Source organism: Felis catus, chromosome D3 (assembly GCF_018350175.1).
Source record: "Felis catus isolate Fca126 chromosome D3, F.catus_Fca126_mat1.0, whole genome shotgun sequence".
Taxonomy (NCBI): Eukaryota; Metazoa; Chordata; class Mammalia; order Carnivora; family Felidae; genus Felis; species Felis catus.
In genome coordinates this window covers 1,986,604-1,998,083 of record NC_058379.1, presented here as the reverse complement: position 1 = coordinate 1,998,083, position 11,480 = coordinate 1,986,604, and positions in this window count along the sequence as shown.

Below are 11,480 nucleotides of genomic sequence, written 5' to 3'. Positions count from 1 at the left end.
TTAGACAACCAAGGCCATCCCGTTCCATGACACGAGTTACCTCAGAGTAAGTGGTACAGGTCATCTCAGATTCATACAAACATTCCACAAAATAGTGGACGACATATATCTGGCCAGCTGCACACCAAAGAGGCTTTTAACAAGATATAACTCACATTAGTAAAATAATGAACACTTACTGAATGCCTCTGTGTACCACCTGCTGTGTCCAACAGGTGTCCCACGTTTTTTCTTTAACATTTACAATAATCTTATAAGACAGCTAATATCATTAGCCCAATTTCCATACACAGAACTTGAGTACTAGGGGGGTCAAATAACTTGGTGAAGGAGGCTCCAGGCTCCGAGCCGTCAGCACAGAGCCCGACGCGGGGCTCGAACTCATGAACCGCGAGATCATGACCTGAGCCGAAGTCAGACGCTTAACTGACTGAGCCACCCAGGCGCCCCACAAAGTGGTAATTCTAAGACCTCAACTAAAAATCTCTCCCCCCCACCAAACTCTACGGCAAGATGGAGAAGCTGAGAGGAAACATACATAAATTCCCTTGGTTGGTGGTGGATCTAAGAATATTGACAATATATGGGATTTCAGGACTTCAGATTTATGAGGTCACAGTAAAACTTTCAAGAAGGAAAGGGATCAATAATCATTTGTATATCCAGCACTTATTGTGGGCCAGCTGTGTTCCAAGTATAAACAGGTGACAGTCAGTTAATGCATTGATTTGGGGCAGCAGAGAGTTGAGCCCAAACAGGGAAATATATGTAACAATAAAGAACAGGGACTCTGGGAAAAGACACAGTAATCCCGATTTCTACAACCTACTAGCTCGGTGATCCTGGGTCAGTGAGCTTCAGTCCCCTCAATTCTTAACCACCTCATAGGCTTTTTCTGGAGCCCCAATGACCTAATTCAGATCAAACACTTGCTACAGTGCCCAGCCACATACCAAGTACTCAGAAAAATGCTACAAGTTATTACCATTCTGTCCCATCATTCAGGTATCATTGGTGACTCTCCTGAGGTTAAAAAAAAAAATAGAGAAAGAATACAAACTAGGTGTGAAATCTCGTATTTGTGGATGAGATTTGTGGGAAATGTATACAATATCATGTCCTCCTAACATGCCCATATTAACATCACTGTCGTGATTCAGTGACAGTTATCTAAGCTCAGGAATAAAACTGGGTGCACCTGGGTGGCTCAGTTGGTTAAATGTCTGACTCTTGGTTTCGGCTCAGGTCACGATCTCATGGTTCATGAGCCCCATGCTGGTATCTGCTCTGACAGTGCAGAACCTGCTTGGGATTCTCTTTCCCTCTCTCTCCCTCTCTGTCTCTGTCTCTCTCTCTCTCTCTCACACACACACAAAATTAATAAACATTTTTTAAAAAGAATAAAACTAAAAATGGGAGAAGTTGTTAGTGAAGGCACCATTGGACAGAATTCTTAAATATTTATTTTCTTTCTTTAACAAGTATTTAAATGCACTTGTCCTGTGCTGTTCTGCACATTTTATAAACATTGGTCTGTTCCAGGATCATATGAAGTAGCTGCCATGTTACCTCCGTTTTATGGAGCAGAAAACGAGGCAGGATTGGCTAAATGGCTTGCCTGAGTCCCCACACTGGGACTTGAACACGGGCATATCCTGGCTCCAGGGTCTGGGCGCTCACCCACTACCCTGTTTTCAGCTGCCCTCTGCTAACGCCTGCCCCTGTGGAGATAACTCAGGAAGCAGCTTCTGCCAAACACAGATTCAGCATAAAGGGTTAGCAGGAAAAAAATGCTCCCAAAAGCTGACGCCAGCCTCTGGTTCTGGGGCTGTTCGCTGAAATAAGGGATGGAATGGAGTTCACATCATGCACCACTCACCGTCTTGGACACAAATGACCTTCAACATTTCTATTTGTGCCTCTAAAGGTTATTCCGTTTAATGAACCCCAGCATCGTAAATGCAGCTCTGAACACTGCATTTCATTTGAGGGCAGACGATGATTATATTACTGAAAGTGCATGAAGTGGCAATTAATGAAACTGTAAAGATGTCTATTGCCCAGGAAAAAAAAAATCTAAACGTCTTAACATTTAACAAGGAAGCCATCTAAGAGGGCGGGGAGTGAGCTCGTCAACCAGCAGGCCCACCTCTGACTCACGAGAGGAATTCTTAGGACGTTTTCATGACTTTGACCTTGGAAGGATTTCTACACAAAACAGCAAAGGCGTGAAGCGGCTCATGCAAAAAAGCCGGTCACATAACCTGGAGGAGTGGGGGGGGGGGGGTCGTTTGAGACCTTGAAAGCCATGCTCCATGTCTGGCAAAACTTAATAATCATCTGGTTCCGTTCTGAGCAATAATCATAAAAGGTAACTGTGCGGGCAGCTCACAGAAGTACATTTCCAGGAGCCAGGCTCATTGCGACGCACAAAGAACGGGAGCACGGTGGTTGTCATGGCAACCGCATGGCACGGCAGGTGAGTCTCTGCCCCCTCATACTTCGAGAAAGGGGGAGGGGGGGACGCGAACAGAATCAACAGCATTGTGTTTGATTCTGACAAGGGTTCAAAGCCTGTTGTACTTTGGTTCCTAGCCTCGAGAGATTCTATTTTTAAAAAGGTGTGCGTGGCGGGGGGGTAGGGGGGACCACACCTTAGCAGGACTGCCCTGGTGGTGTGGCTACGCACGCCGTCCGGCCAAATCTGCATGCACCGGCTAAGGAATAGGGAGCAGTGGAATGGAGACCTCCTCTCACTCGGCTTGTGCAGGATCCATTCGTTGCCAATGAATCAAGGTGGCTTCCAAGAGGCCCCTGGAGACCTGTAATCCATCCCAGCTCTCCGCACTGTTCCTCTTACCCTTTGTCTAAGACAAACGACTGGAACTCCGGGAGCAGCATCAATCAGGGTGCTGTCTGGGAACAGATGGCTCCCGCAGGTTGGAGTGTGGAGAGTTAGGGAGGGAAGCGTTTAGAGGAGGGTGGGCAGGGCGCAGCCCAGGACCACTGGGGGGGGGCCTGCTTGGTGGGAAGGGACGAGGTGGAGCTGAGGAATACCACACTCAGGAAGGACAGGGAGGGGATGAGCCCGGCCCCTCCCAGCAGCAGAGCCCAGCGGGAAGGTGCCCAGGTGGGGGGGCAGGTACATGGGGCCAGCCCCCCCGGGGACACGGGCAGGAGGGAGAAGGACACAGAGTAGTCGGGGGGGTGGTGGGGAGGTGACTGGGGCACCGTGCATAGAGTGTGAGCCAGCACTCACTCGAGGACTCGAGAGACGGGCTCAAAAGCCGTCCCTCCTCCGTGAGTCTCTGTGACCTGATCCAGATGAAGTAGCCAAATCCTGTTGTGGGTTGAATTGTATCCTCAAAATCCTTATGCAGAAGCCCTAATCCCCAGAAACCCAGAATGTGCTGCTTTTTTTTTTCCTTAAAGTAGGCTTCATGCCCAGCGTGGAGCCCAACACGGGGCTTGAACTCACAACTTGCAATCAAGACCTGAGCTGGGATCAAGAGTCGGACGCTCAACCCGCGGAGCCACCAGGCGCCCCTGTGATGCTCTTTTTCCAATGGGGCCCCTGCGGATATAACCAGTTCAGACGAGGTCTTGCGGGAGGAGGGGAGAACGTGAGTGAGCCCCCACCTTGTGCACCAACACACGTGCCGGCAGCCTGTCCACAGGAGCCTCGGGTCTGTGGCTCAGGGTAGCAGGCACCCACGGGAAAGCACAGGCAACATGAGCTGTATTCGTGGGCTCTGTGGGCTAAGCCGCGTCGACTGGAAGGTCTGAAGAGGGGGCGGGACACGGAATGCACTCAGACTTCCACGACGTACCACCCTCCCCTCCTCCCAAACTACACGGGATGTTTCCAGAGGCCCCTTTCTCTCCGACGGCAGGAGAGATGGCAGGTCCCCTTGAGCCCTCTGCTGCCGCCCTCGTCCCCCTGGAGATGCGGGACAGCGCCTGACAGGTGCTGGGCCCCTACGTGGGTCCCGTTCTGAGCTTTTATTCTTATCTGTCAAAATCTGCAGGACACAACAAGGAGGGCACTATCATTATCCAAAGTTCATCAACAGAGAAAGCCCGACACAGAGAGAAACCCTGCCCAATGCACACACTAGCAGGTGGGGGGGAGACCTAAACCCCACAGCCTGAGCTCCTGAGGGGCCACCGGGCAGTGGCCTCCCCAGCAAAGACTTGTGATTTCTAGGAGTGCCCGCAGCCAGGTGAGGGACTGGGGAGTGACCTCCTGACCCGCTCACAGCCAGGTGAGGGACTGGGGGGGGACCTCCTGACCTGCCCACAACCAGATGAGGCACTGGGGGGGGGACCTCCTGACCCGACCACAGCCAGGTGAGGGACTGGGGGGGACCTCCTGACCCGACCACAGCCAGGTGAGGGACTGGGGGGGGGGACCTCCTGACCCGCCCGCAGCCAAGTGAGGGACTGGGGGGGGACCTCCTGACCCGCTCACAGCCAGGTGAGGGACTGGGGGGGACCTCCTGACCTGCCCGCAGCCAGGTGAGGGACTGGGGGGGGACCTCCTGACCCGCCCGCAGCCAGGTGAGGGACTGGGGGGGGACCTCCTGACCCGCCCGCAGCCAGGTGAGGGACTGGGGGGTGACCTCCTGACCCGCCCGCAGCCAGGTGAGGGACTGGTGGGGGGACCTCCTGACCCGACCACAGCCAGGTGAGCGGGCTGGAAGGCAGACGGTCCCCTATAGACGCTCCAGCCCCAGTGGGCACCTTGACTACAAACTCACAGTGGACCCTGAGTCCGAGGACCCGGCTACATTGTGCCCGGATGCCGGACCGTCAGAAACTATGAAACAGTAAACAGTAAATGTGTGCTGTTTTATGCCATTGATTTTAGGCACTGGGTGACTAATCAAGCTACCTTGAGAGACTGATGAAAAATAATTTCAATCATGTTTTGACCCCGGAGCTATGGGTAGACAGCACTGTGACCTTGCTCAACACCCACCTTCATTTGGGAACAAATCGTGGACGCGAGTCAGACGTGTCCCCCGTTTCTGCCTCCGCCCACCTAGTGGCTGGTCTGAGCGAGACTTTCACCCCATGATTCAGTTTCCTCACCTGAAAAGTGAGGGCGAGGACAGCATCTATCTCATCGGGCTGCTGGGAGAAGTAAGCGAACAGGTGTAGCGTGTGCAGGGGGCAGGGCCCAGACCAGGGCCCACGAGCAGGTCAGGAGGCCACCCCGGGCTCACTCACCTGCTCCCGGATTACTCCTGTCACCACTGCCACTGTTAGGGGTATCCGATTCTGCCCACCAACCGAACTTCACAAGGACAGGGTGCTCCCGGTGGCTCCCGGCCACGCCCACCCGGTCGCTCTCGTGCTGTCTTGGGAGAACAGCTCCCTAATGACACGGGAGCCATTAGCACCACAGATAAATCTGAAAATAAACGTCTCCGCAGTTATGATCAGCTTGGACATATGGGCTCATAATATTTTGCGATCGCCAACAGACACACCTCTCCGTGCAAACAAACACAGCTGCCAGGGTGGGGCTGTGCTTTCGTACTCCTGAGACTCAGCACGGGCGTCTCCTCGCAGAGACGGTGGCAGAGACATCAGCCCCGGGCCCCTTCTCCCAAGGAGGGCCCCGCTCGGGAGCGTGTGGGCAGCGACGTGGCCCAGAGCCAGCCCGGGACTGAGGCAGGTGCCCCAACACCCCGGCCGAGCGGGTCCCGTCCAGGATTCAGCAGGCTCTCGAATCGCTTTGTGAAAACAAAGATTCTCCTCAAGCAGGTCTTGCGAGGAGAGCCTGTGACTCTGGTTTTCCAACACGCTCCCAGGTGAACATCTGTCCTTGCGGACACAACGCGAGGTTGCATTTTACTGGCAACACGGTGTTTTTGCAAATAACGTATTTACTTGGTCACAACATTGAAACTGTCAAGTAAGCCCGAACCTGGGTTTCCACCAACCACAGCTCCTGCTTGTGGAGGGCGGACCGTGGTCGGGGCACGGCGCCGAGGTCCCCGTTTACCCGGCACCTCCCAGGCCTCGCACCCGCGACTCACCGACTGACCAGGACCCTGGCTCAGAAGCCACAAATCCCACCTGGTGCCGCCTTCTTTTCCCCCCAGCTCTGCTGAGATACAGTTAACCACACGAAACACTGTATAACTTTAAGGTGCACACAGCTAACCACACGAAACACTGTGCAACTTTAAGGCGCACACAGCATGATGATCTGATACATATAAATCCCGCAATATGATTACCACAATGAGCTGAGCTAACCTCACTGAGCATAAGGTCAAGGTCCAGCCGTGTTGCTGCAAACGGCGGGCTCTCCTCTCTCGCGGCTGGACGCTATTCCATCACGTACAGACACCGATCCCTTCGTCGGCGGACAGACGCTCGGCGACTCCGCTGCTTTCTAACTAGATGGCCTCAAGCAGGCGACCTAACCGCTCCTTGCCAACTGTAAAGTGAGGGATGATAATACTCCTCTGAAGGGGTTGTTTACCGACCCCCCGTGTGTGCACGTCTATGCAGAGCTCTTAGCAATACTTTGCGTAAGAGCAAAGGGCTGGCACACGGCAGACGTGGAATTCAAATACGACCCGATGCCAAAGCCTGGGGTCTTGTTTAATACAAGACGTGGGAATTACGACCCTCACAGACGGAGCCAGCGAGGTGCAGAGAGCTGCCGCAGGTAGAATTTCCACTTCCCCACTATGCTCAGTCAATGTGCGGAAGAGCTCCTGGGGGCCAGATTCCAGGCTCTGTCACCCTTAGCAACCGCTCTCCTCAACTAAACTTTATTTCCCTTTCTAATTTCACGGCAGATTTTTAAAAAAATGTTTTAATGTTTATTTTTGAGAGAGAGAGAGAGAGAGAGAGAGACAGAGACAGAGGGCAAGCGAGGGAGGGGCAGAGAGAGAGGGAGACACAGAATCCGAAGCAGGCTCCAGGCTCCGAGCTGTCAGCACAGAGCCTGACGTGGGGCTCGAACCCACGAACCATGAGATCATGACCTGAGCCGAAGCCGGATGCTCAACCGAGCGAGCCACCCAGGCACCCCTCATTGCAGATTTAATATTTTAGAGGGGAGCATCTAACTCTGGGTTTCTTGACCTCGGCATTGCTGGCACCTGGGCTGGGTGAGTCTCTGCTGGGAGCGACTGTGGGGTGCAGCCCAGGACCTTTCACACCATCCCTGGTCTTCCTCCACTTGGTACACGGTACCCCACCCCCACCAGCAGTGGCAACCAAACTGTCTCTAGACAGCCAGCCTCCCCACCCCCACCTTGAGAAACCCGGGACTCATCTAGAGCCACTGTCCCCATTACCAGACTTGTCTTTTCCGTGATCCACTTTGACAAGTTAGGGGAGCAACTCATAAATCACATTCGTCTAAACCAAGTGTAACCCTACATCCGCAAGAAGTGCTCAACTGCGATACGTCAGTCTTTCAGACAGCCCAGAAATTCTCGTCGCTTTCCCACCCCCGAAGAAAACAGACTGGAATTTCTTTGGAATCTGGTGTTCCAGGTTGAGTGGTGTCCTCCCAAAAACCGCACGTTGAAATCCTCACTAGCCCTCAGAGCCTCAGAATGGGACCTTATTACCTGGAAACAGGGCCCCCACAGGGGTAATCGAAAGTCACACTGGTGTAGGGCAAACCCGCATCCAACGTGACTGGTGTCTCATAAAAGGGGAACAGTGGGGGGGGGGGGGGCGCCTGGGTGGCTCAGTCGGTTCGGCGTCCGACTTTGGCTCAGGTCATGATCTCGCAGTCCGTGAGTTCAAGCCCCGCGTCAGGCTCTGTGCTGACAGCTCGGAGCCTGGAGCCTGTTTCAGATTCTGTGTCTCCCTCTCTCTCTCTGACCCTCCCCCGTTCATGCTCTGTCTCTCTCAAAAATAAATAAACGTTAAAATAAAAAAATAAAAAAATAAATTAAAAAAAGGGGGAACAGTGGGTGCAGACACAAGGGCAGGGACACGAGGCAGATTTCGGGATGTGCTTCTACAAGCCCCGGAACATTAGGGGCGGCCAGCAGACCCTCAGACACGGGAGAGAAACAAGGGTAAATCCTCCACAACCCCAGAAGGAACCCAACCAGACCCAGCCTTCCAGCCTTCCAGCCTCGGGCACCGTGAGAGAAAACTGGACCCGCACAGCTCACAGGAGTTTGTGCCGCGGCAGCCCCAGGACGCCGGTGGACGGGGGCCCTGCTGGCCCGGGGCCCGGCATGCTGTGATCGTCACCGACATCTCTCCTGCCGCCAACCAGGGCTCACCTGAACACAGGTAGGGACGCCCCGGGCCCGCATCAAGGCGGTCAGACAGCAGGGTGGGATGAACTGGGAATCCGACCGAAGGGTACAAGCCATCCCGACCCTGATCAACACGTTCTCCTCCGGAGCGGACGCTTGAGCCCTTACTCTCTCGGGGCCCAGAGCTGGTCTCTCCCAGCTGTGATTTTTCTAGTAAACTGAACGCAGACAGGAAAACGAGGAGCTCACCTAACAAGCAGTGGGAGATGCGGCGGCCTTCAGGGCCGGCCTGATCCAGGGCCCCACGCTCTGAAGGCCTGCGTCTCTGCTCTCCTGAGCCCCAAACCCGCCCTGATCTGAAATCAAGACGGGCTCCGTCCAGTCCACTTGCCCACACGGCGTCCGAGGGAAGCCAGAGGGAGGCGACCTCTCGAAGCTCGCTCAGGAGAAAGGAAAATGTCTTCCAGAAGCCACCTGTAGGCCTTTCCTGACCTCGGACACCCCACCCGCCGTCCGGGGCGCGCTGTCCCAGGGCGGAGGGCGTCTCCGAGTCCGGTGGAGCTGCGCCCCGGCTGCGGGCCACCGGGAAAGCAGCGGCTACCTAAACAACACCGGGCCTGCGTTTGGCGGGAGCAAGATGGATGTTTCTAGACGGCCAACTGTCCCCTCGACTCTGCAGCAGTTGTCTGTGTCTGACAGCTTGTCAGAATTCCGCGGGGCACCTTGGAGAGTGACGGGGACTGAGGAGTGACTCACGGTGCATTAAATAAAGTCTAAACAGAAATCTCTGAAAGCATAACGCGGTGTGACTGATGGCTGGGGGAGACAGCTTTTGACTGGACTGATCTACTCTTTCTCTTCAGCTGAGGACCACGCCAGACGCCGAGAGCCCACGCTCGCCACGGAGAACGAGTGTATCTGGTGGGAAACGGTTACCCCGCTATCGGTTCTAGGTCTACGAGGCCTTCTCAAGAACCGTTTAAAAGTCTTGGGTGCAAGGGCCACCGAAGGGCCCGCCCCATCAACTTCCTGTTTGCCTCGTCCTTTCAGCCGGTCGACCTTTTCCTCCCGCAGATGGAGGAGTTGCCGGACATTTGAAACACCTTCCCGTGTCCTGCTGAGCCCCTCTCCCCCACGAGACGCTCGGGTGGCCGGCGTCCCCACCTCGAAGTCCGGGAATCAGCTCGAACGTGAGGAAGGTAAATTGGTTCAAACACAAAGTGGAAGAGAAGGTCAAATGCGCGTCTGAATGTCAGGGAGGCTGAATGTCCAGATCCGAAGTTAACGGGGAAAGTTCGGGTTTTGTCTCCAGTTAGTAATGAAGTTGCCGCGAGCGATGAGCGCGAGAACTCGAAAAGGGAGACTCCTGGTTGAGACTCCAATGGACTCACGCTTTAATGCCAGCATCCTTTGAAAGGATAAACAAATACACCCTATTGCGGCAAGGGCTTTATTGACGTGCAATTATTTTTTTTCCATGATGTTTTCTTTTTTTTTTCTTTTTTAATGTTTCTTTATTTTGAGAGAGATTGAGAGAAGCAGGGGAGGGGCAGAGAGAGAGGGAGAGACAGAATTCCAAGCAGGCTCCGCACTCACTGTCAGCGAAGAGCCCGGCACGGGGCTTGAACCCACGAACCCTGAGATCACGACCTGGGCCAAAGTCAAGAGTTGGACGCTCAACCGACTGAGCCCCCCAGGAGCCCTTCTGTGATGTTTTCTTACACCAGCTCGCCGTTGCAAACCGCTGGCTAAGTGACCCTGCACACGAGCTGACGGGGTCACTCTTGCATTTATAACCCTGCAATGGTTTTCTGTTGCAATTATACAAAAAAAGCCAAAGTCCTTCCTAGACCTCCAAGGCGTTATGTGATCCATCCGACTCCTCATTTCCTGTTACTTCTCTCCCAGCTCACCGGCTGCAGCTGCACTCCTCTCACTGTTCTCAAAGTGAGCCTGTGGTCCCTACCTCAGGGCCTTTGCACTGGCTGTCCCCGCCCCCGGGAAGTTCCTCCCCAGATACCTACTCGGTGCGCTCACCCGCCTTTCAAGACTTTTGCTCAAATTTCATCCTTCACGGAGGCCACTCTGACCCCCTTTTACAAAATTTTAAACCTCCCAGGCACACACCCCCTTCTTAACACTATATTTTTTCCCAAAGCATCTCACGTTGAAACATGCAACATCTTTTACTTTGTTAACACTTTTTAATCATTGAGATGAGGGGACGCCTGAGTAACTCAGTCCCTTAAGCGTCTGACTCAGTAGATCTTTTAGCGTATTGGAGCCACACTTGTCCACACAGCAGCATAAAAGCTAAGGCGAAAATTAACCGTCAATGAATCGAAACCATTTATTTCCAAGTCGTAGCCATACAGCATTCCGACTTTGCTGGAAAAGTGGGAGTGGGGACATTCAATTGTCTTTTGGATAATATTGTTTTTACTCTGAAAAAGGAGAGATAAAAATCTGAAAACCCACATTGGAGATGATGCACTTTCTGTCCGGCAGTCTTTTTTTTTTTTTTTTTAATGTTTATTTATTTTTGAGAGAGAAAAACAGAGAGACAGAGAGACAAAGTGCGACCAGGGGAGAGGCAGAGAGAGAGGAAGACACAGAATCCGAAGCAGCTCCAGGCTCTGAGCTGTCAGCACAGCGGGGCTCAAACTCACGAACTGTGAGATCGTGACCTGAGCCAAAGTCGGACGCTCAACCGACTGAGCCCCCCAGGCGCCCCATGTCCAGCAGTCTTATTAAAGCTCTCGGTGAGAACCACGCGATAGAAATTCGTCATCAACAGAAAGGGTTGCCTCTGTGAATGGCCTGAGCTGCGGCCACACCCACGAGGTGGGTGGTTGGGTGGGTGAAGAGATAGGACAGAAAAGAATAAAGTCTCTCTGAAGGCAGAGAGTGAGGGATGTGTAAAGACAGCACAAGCGAGAAAGTTGGTAAATACAGCAGAGGCCAGATTGAACCAGCTTATGTGAACAGTGGTTCTCTCTGGGGAAGCCCAGAACACAGAACATAGTCCAGGAAAACTAAAATTCTCTAGAGCAAAGGGCACTTTTGAAATATCTAAATATTTAAATATCTAAACTGCTGAAAATTTCAGAAGCATATATTCAGCTTGTTAAGCGTCGGACTCTTGGTCTCGACTCAGGTCATGATCTTGCGGTTCGTGAGTTCAGGTCCCACATCAGGCTCCGTGCTGACAACGTGGAGGCTGCTTGG